Below are 7001 nucleotides of genomic sequence, written 5' to 3'. Positions count from 1 at the left end.
TTATCAACAACATTGTTGGCTCTTGCAGCAGGGTGGCATGGCTTTGGGCATGGTCCAGGGACAGGAATAGCTGCTCCATGCTTGTGCCATTCCCACTCCTTTGGCCATCAGGGGACTACTTCCAACCTGACCTGGGGACTAAAGGAGTTATCCTCGCCCTGATTTTGGGATGATTCAGGCTTTACTTTAGCCACTGGTTACCCAATAATCTTTCCAGCATCTCTCCTACCTGGATCATATCTCCTTATTGTGATTATCTTCAAAATCCATAACTCACATCCATACTCTAAGTGATGCTGACAAAACTACTTAAGAAGTCAGAAATGACATCAGCAGAAAATCCGACTCACACATACATAGAAAGTTGGAGCTTAAGCCCCCCCATGAAAACTTTAATTGGCCACATGTTTACTGCTGCATTCTGCCCACCAACCTCCTGAAAGATAGTCTGGCCTTCTTGATTCAGATTTCTCCTTCCTTGTCTATCGGTGCATCTCGACTATTGACAAAAATCTTGGCTGCATATAGGATTCCCAGGCCCAAGTTGGTGGTGGATCAGTAAAAAGTAATTAACTGAAGTTGAGGATATCTAAAGGTTTTTTTTTTTTCCTTTAAGAAACTAACCACTGAGCTCTTCACCTTATAGGGTCATGGTTGTTCCCATTGTGACAAAATGAAAGGAAGACTGCAGACTATTACCTAGGTAATTCAGATGAATAATTTACCTTGTGGGATGTGGGTGGGAAGAGTCTTTTATTTTTTTGGCCTGATTGATAAGGAGTCCTGATTCAAGTTGACCAAATTCAAAGGTTAATTGTTTGAAACTGCAGTGTGGAGAGAAACAGCTGTTAGTCAAGCTGATGATTCTAGAGGGTCTTTCAGTCAGGCCTCTGCCATGGATTGGTTTGTGAATCAGCCCTGTGTTACATAAACATGGCTTTCCTCCACTTAACATTTTTCCCTAAATCTTAAGAGCCCATAAGGTGAGTTGCTGAAGTGTTTTAACATTTAACACAGTGTTGTAAATAACTCTCTACCGGGCATGTTCAATACGAATTAAAATGTTATTGCTTCTACATTTTATTGTTTACAAATTTGCCTTTAAATGGAGATTTATAGGACATTTCAGCTGCTCAGTGATGGAGCAATATTAATGTCTTCACACGGGAGTGTGAGTTAAAGCAATCTCTCAGCAGGCCCAGAGAATATCCGTAACTGTCTATCAGGAGACAAGGGTCGCATTTCCTGTGTTAACACGCTTTTCACCTTTAAAGCCTTTCCCCTTTTCCTTTGAACACAGGTTTCATCCGGCAGGCTCTAGGTAACTCCCCACCACTTTGAATGCCATGAGGACGCCATCAGATCTGTGACTGATCATTTCTTTGCTACATTTCAATCCTGCCTTTCCTCTATAGGGCTCCATAAGGCATTTTAAGTTTGGTAAAGGGAAGGAAGGCTAAAAGCCTAGGTATCATTCTGCTTTCTTTTTAAAGGAGAACTGCAATGAGCCAATCCTTTGGGACAGAGGGAGGACTGGGGAAAGAGAAGGAAAATCTTCAAGAGTAGCGTCTCCCCCATTTGATTCAAAGTTTGGGGAAGGATATAAACTGTGAGCCCTTTTCTAGACTGTGAGTCCATTGTTGGGGTAGGGACCATCTCTATATGCTGCTAATTTGTACTTCCTAAGCACTTAGTACAGTGCTCTGCACACAGTAAGCGTTCAATAAATATGATTTAATGAATGAATGATATAAAAGAATTCTGAATGCCCTGTTGTCCTCTGTAAAGAAGACGGATGGTGAGCTAATCCCCTGGGGTAAGGGGGAGAATGGGAGAGGGAAGGAGAGAGCTGAAGAGTTGTGTCTCCAATTTGAAACGAAGTTTGGGGAAGGATATAAAAGAATTCTGAACCTATCGTTTTTCTCTGCTTGTAAAGAAGAAATGCAGTGAGCTAATCCTTTGGGGCAGTCGGAAGAAGAGGGAAGGAGAAAGAGCTAAAGAGATATGCCTCCACCAATTTGAAACAAAGTTTGGAGAGGGATATAAAATAATTCTGAACCTCTCGTTTTCCCCATTTTTAAAGAAAAATGCAATGAGTCAAGCTTTTGGGAAATGGGCAGGAAGGGAAGCCCTCCCCTCCAGAATCTGGGCAGTTGGTCTCCAAAAGAAGCAGAGCTGATGTCCCTAGCTGGGTCTTTCTCTGCCATCACAGAGCAAAACCTACCCAGGAAGGAGGCTGATTTTGTGCCAGCCAAAGTCTGTATTAGAAAAGTCCAGCCTGAGGAAGAAGGTAACCTGAAAGAAATCAGGTGGCAGCCAATCAATCAATCAATAATAATTATGCTGCTTATCAAGCTTACTATGTACCAAGCGCTGCACTAAGCTCTGGGGCAGATACAAGATAGTTAGGTTAGACACAGTCCTTGTCCCACTTGGATCTCTCAGTCTAAGGAGGAGGGAATAGGATTTAATCCTCTTTTTACAGATGAGGAAATTGAGGGCCAGGGAAGTTAAGTGACTTGCCCAAGGTCACCCAGCAGACAAGTGGCAGAAACTGGTTTAGAACTAAATCCTAAGACTCCCAGCCCGTGGTCTTTCCACTAGGCCATGCTGCTTCTATGATCAAATCTACTGAGTGCCTACTGTAGGCAGAGCTCTGTAGTCAGCCAGTGGGAGAGGACAATGGAGTCAGTAGGCCTGTCCCCTGCCCTCGAGGAGCTGACATTCTAGCAGGGGAGACAGACACTCCTTTCATTCCCAGAGAGCTCCTATCACCTTTGCCTGGAATAATAAGTAGTTTGGATCATCCTGAGGACTGGCTGAGGTTCAGTTTCATTCTGTTAAAACTGTCATCGTGAGGCTCCCGGCTCACTGACCAATTTCTGACCTGAGATCTGGCCTCACACTAACTGTCTTTTGGGTCCAGGACCTTAAGCCGAGAGCAGTAACTCCCCTTGGGGACTAAGAAGGAAATTATCACTTCGGTCAGAATCCTACCCACTATCTCTCAGCACCACGGAGCAAGGGTTTAGGATAGGAGGGCATGGAAACCTTCCTTTAAACGGAAAGAATCTTTGTTTTTGTCATGCAGTGCACGAGGCCTGCAGATTACAGTAATGAGAAATGGGGACAGTCCCAGGTATCCAGGAGATGGAAGAGAATTTGCATTCCAATTGTCAAATAGATCAAAAGCTGATTCTTTCTGCTCCAGTTGGAAGGGACACTGAGCCCCCGGGGGCCGGCCTGGGGGGGGGGGGGGGGGGCAGGGGGCACCTTCCAGCTCCACCCCCTGGATCCCATGGGCTACTCCTGAATGCTACAGGAGAGAAAAGTACAGGAAGACCTGAAGTGGGTTCTAGCCAGGATGTGGTGTCATTTCACATTTTTCCAAATGTGAATCACTGGGCAAGGGGAGCAGTCACCAACAGTAATAATAATTGTGATGTTTGTTAAGTAATTACTATGTGCCGGAGATTGTTCTAAGTGCTGGGGTAGATACAAGGTAGTCGGGTAGGAGACAGACCCTGTCTTATATGGGGCTCTCAATCTTCATCTGCATTTTACAGATGAGGTAACTGAGGCCTGGAGGAGTGAAGTGACTAGCCCAAGGTCCCACAGCAGACATGTGGCAGAGCCAGAATTAGAACCCATGACTCCCAGCCCTGCCTCTCCTGCTCCCTCTCCCCACCTACCCCGTCCCATCATTTCTCTCCATATAATTCAGCTATAACTGCAGATCTCCCTCCAGGGGAGATATGTCTAAAGGAAAACCTCCCTGTGGGTTACGGCCGAAACTGGAAATCAAGATACATTCTCACGGCAGGGCACAACTCATCTGCCCTTCCTCCACCCCCCACTTCCCCACCCACCCATTCCAGGCTGAAACTGGAAATCAAAATCATTCCCAGGAAGCCCAGAACTCCTCTATTCACCCCTCGCCCCCTCTGCCCACTCCTCCCAGACTGATTTCATAAAAATGTCAGCTATTAAGTTAACATTATTTAAGGGGCTCTGGGTTGTAGTTCCTGAATGCAACCTAAGCTATATCCATAAAGGTCTGACATTGATCCCTGGCTGTATAAAACATGATACAGAGAGGTACTAAATAAATAATCTGTATACTGCCTCCAAAGCATCTCTATTTATCACTGCAGTAATGATAAGGATGTGATTTAAAGTGAACCCTACTGAGGGTCAAATCCTGGCACAAGCAGTAATATGATCTGCAAGAGAGTGCTGATAACCTGAAACAATATGAAGAAACCCTGTCAGATAAATAAAACACACTGGTTGTCCATTAAACAGCTCGGGAGGAGATCAGGAAAACCAAACAGAGCAGAAACCCTCCCTTTTCAGGCAGCACAAACAGGCAGCACCTGAAGCAAGCTGAGCAAACAGCCTTCTCCAGAGTCGGTCTGCTTTTTTTTTTTTTAAACAAAAAGCTGAGCCCAACGTGGGAGGGGGGGGTCTAGAGGGCAGCCTTAGAAGCGAAATCTTTTTCGCTAGTTTAAAATATTCCCAGAGTTTTTATCAAGCAATTAGTACAGTACTCAGCACACACTAACCACTCAAATAAATGCCTTTGAACCATACAAGGTTCACATCATTGTTGAGTGTTACAGCTGTCAGAGAAACTTTCCTGGAACAGAATGGGACCTTAGGAGATCAAAATGTCCAGGCCCCTGCCTCCAGGAAGGCAAAACCCTAAACTGTTCAGGGGAGATGAGAGGAGGGAAGGGAATCTATCCATTTTGTGTGGGTAGATCTTCAGGACTGGGATTTGCCCACCTCCCAGGGAAGACTGTTGCAAGAATTCATCCAATTTGAATTGGATTGAAAGCACTCGGCTCTAAGAATCTTGGAATGGTGGGCAATGGCTACAAGGGGCAGCTCTGCCAGTGAGCCAGGATGCTGACCCTTGGTTAGAAGCCCCCAGGACATTTGTTGGCCCAGGGGTATGGACCTCAGCTGCACCATGGGAGCTGTGTTTAGGTGCGTCACATGGAAGGATGGAGGCGAGCACTTACATGGGACTGGTGCCTAAATTTGAGCACTGAAGCAGTGTGGCCTAGTGGACAGAAAATGGGCCTCGGAGTCACAAGGGCCTGGGTTCTAATCCCTGCTCAACCACCTATCTGCTGTGTGACCTTTGGCAAGTCACTTCACTTCTCTGGGCCTGAGTGACCCCATCTGTAAAATGGCAGTGAGCCCTATGTGGGCCAGGAACTGTGTCCACCCCGATTTGCTGTTATCTACCCCAGCATTTAGTACAGTGCCTAGCACATAGTAAGTGCTTAACAAAATAACTATCATTATTATTATTATTATTATTATTTCAGAGTGCTGTGCTCCAACCCTTCTAGGAGACTTGGTTGTTGTTTTGCATTTTTTTAACTGTATTTTTTAAGTGCTCACTATGTTCCAGGCCGTATCCTAAGTGCTGGTGTAGATGCAAACTAATCAGGTTGGACACAGTCCCTGTCCCAAATGGGGCTCATAATCTTAATCCCCATTTCACAGATGAGGCAACTGAGGCACAGCTAAATGAAGTGAACTTTCTGAGGTCACACAGCAGACAAATGGTAGAGCTGGGATTAGAATCCAAGTCCTTCTGACACCCAAGTCCTTTGTTTCATCCACTAGGCCATGCTGTTTCTCCATCTACTTCTCTGTCCAGTTGTCTGTTGCTGCATGATTGATTTTGAAGTCATTTCACTTCTCTGGGCCTCAGTTACCTCATCTGTAAAATGGGGATAGAGAGTGTGAGCCCCATGTGGGACAGGGACTGTGTCCAACCTGACTAATTTGCATCTACCCCAGTGCTTAGAACAGTGCTTGGCACATAGTAAGCATTTAACAAATGCCATTATTATTATTTTTATTATTAGAAAGTCCCAATTTAGACTGTGGGGCCAAAATGCTGTAAACTTCTTAGTGATTAGAAAGAATTGCTCTCTTTCCAAAGTGCCCATCTCCCTCCAAAAGCATCCTTAATTATTTTATGAATCTGTTTAGTGGTCCCAGGAGTTTAAAAAAATAAAGGAACTTTCTTATCCCCATTTTTTAGAAAGGGAAACAGAGGTTACAGAGGGAAAACGCCTTAATAGAAACTCCCACCATGCCCACCAGGCGACTTAGAGTGGAGTCTGATTCCTGGGCACCTGATTTATCTTTCTGTCTTCAATACCAGGCTCTTTCCACCTCTGCACATCTCTTTGATACTGATCAAATCATCAAGTGAGTCATTTTGGAGGAAGATGGAGGTGTCAGGGCAGGAAGGCCGGGGAATAGAGGAACATGACAACTTTCTCCCTAAATAGCTGTGTTAATGGGGCTTCAAAACCTGCCCTTGGCAGATTTCTAGTAGGTTTTTGTTGAAATGGACTGCACCTTTAAAGGACGCCAGTGCAGAGAAAGTCCCCAGTATCATCCCGAATTGGCCCCTACAGTTTCATTTTAAATATGATTAACTGTATTACAGAGAGATCAAAATAATAATAATAATTATGGTACATGCCACACACTGTTCTAAGCGCTGGTAGATACAACTTAATCAGGTTGTCCCACGTCGGGCTCACAGTTTTAATCCCCGTATTACGAGTGAGGTAACTGAGGAACAGAAAAGTTAAGTGACTTGCCCAAGGTCACACAGCAGACAATGATCAGAGCCGAGATTAGAACCCATGCCCTCTGACTTCCAAGCCCGTGGTTTTGCCGCTTTCCAATGCTGCTTTCCAATCAACTCATTCCTCCCTTAATATGGTGAGCGTAAGGAACATAGACCAAAGGGAATTTCATTACTGTATCAGACAAATGACCCACCCAGCCCAGGGTGGATCTAGCTTTCTAAAGGAAGCTAGGAAGAACAGATGGGAAGGTTTTGGTTTCCTTAAGAAAATAGCAGTAGTAGTAGTGGTAGTAGTAATAATAATAATAATAATAATAATAATAATAATAATGGTATTTGTTAAGCACTTGCTATGTACCAGGCACTGTACTAA

General features: G+C 44.6%; 1 non-coding gene across 1 annotated transcript; it reads left to right on the top strand.

The window, feature by feature from the left end:
- Positions 1 to 4934: 4934 nt before the first annotated feature.
- On the top strand, positions 4935 to 5055 carry LOC119935445. The gene has a single exon (XR_005453328.1). It is a non-coding gene; the product is annotated as a small nucleolar RNA SNORD94 (small nucleolar RNA).
- Positions 5056 to 7001: the final 1946 nt, after the last annotated feature.

This window comes from Tachyglossus aculeatus, chromosome 11 (genome assembly GCF_015852505.1).
Source record: "Tachyglossus aculeatus isolate mTacAcu1 chromosome 11, mTacAcu1.pri, whole genome shotgun sequence".
NCBI classification, from domain to species: domain Eukaryota; kingdom Metazoa; phylum Chordata; class Mammalia; order Monotremata; family Tachyglossidae; genus Tachyglossus; species Tachyglossus aculeatus.
The sequence above is the reverse complement of the archived record's forward strand: the minus strand, read 5'-3'. Positions and strand labels throughout refer to the sequence as shown.